This window comes from Morone saxatilis, unplaced genomic scaffold, assembly GCF_004916995.1.
Source record: "Morone saxatilis isolate NCDOM2014 unplaced genomic scaffold, NCSU_SB_2.0 Contig19, whole genome shotgun sequence".
Taxonomy (NCBI): Eukaryota; Metazoa; Chordata; class Actinopteri; family Moronidae; genus Morone; species Morone saxatilis.
Window position 1 is genome coordinate 22,627,901 of NW_023339751.1, and position 761 is coordinate 22,628,661.

A 761-nucleotide genomic window follows, 5' to 3' on the forward strand; every position below is an offset into this window, starting at 1 on the left:
TTCTGGATGCTAAAAAAAATCTCTCTAACATAAAATGGTACACAATGTGTGACATATTCACAGTTTATAGTATGTATAAAGGGCTGAATCGTGCAAAACCACTAGTATAGCTGATGTAAGTTTAAAACATGAAGAGTATTAAGACCTTCCAAAAAAGCTTGATGATGTGTTATTATGACTATGATTATGACTTTAGTAATCAGACAACACAAAGAAAGTGAAGCATGTAAAGATGCACTCTGAATGTGTATGTACCATGTTTGTGTTATAGTAAAATGTATAGACATACATTATAATATAATATATGTTTTTTGGCTTTGAGAGCCCTTCCTCTGGAGGGAAGATTTGAAAGGCTGTCCTGTAATACATCATGGCTAAGAAGTGATAAAACATCAACAGCAAATAGGCCTTTATCTGTCCAGTCAGGAGCTCTTAAACCTGCCTCAACAAAGCTGTAGCCTGTAGCAAGGGGTTTATTATGAATGTGGGAATGCTGTAGAGCTCCTCGGGAAACTACAGAGACGGAGTAATGTGATGGACCTAAAACACACCGAACTCATCCAGACTGTCTTTTTCTTTTCCTTGTCATAACGTTGATTCTACAGTTGAATGTCAACACTTTCATTCAAACCGTCTACCACCCACACTTACACTGAGTGACCAAGCCTTGAAATTCATGAACATTAACCACTTTCCAGTAAATATCCTCAGCTTGTGTGTGTGTGTGTGTGTGTGTGTGTGTGTGAGAGTGTGTGTAAGCT

The 761-nt window shown here is 37.7% G+C and overlaps 1 protein-coding gene across 1 annotated transcript in view; it reads left to right on the forward strand.

Moving 5' to 3' along the window:
* Window positions 1–761, forward strand: part of hspa12a (heat shock protein 12A) — a 22,474-nt gene that overhangs the window by 988 nt on the left and 20,725 nt on the right. The window lies entirely within an intron of this gene.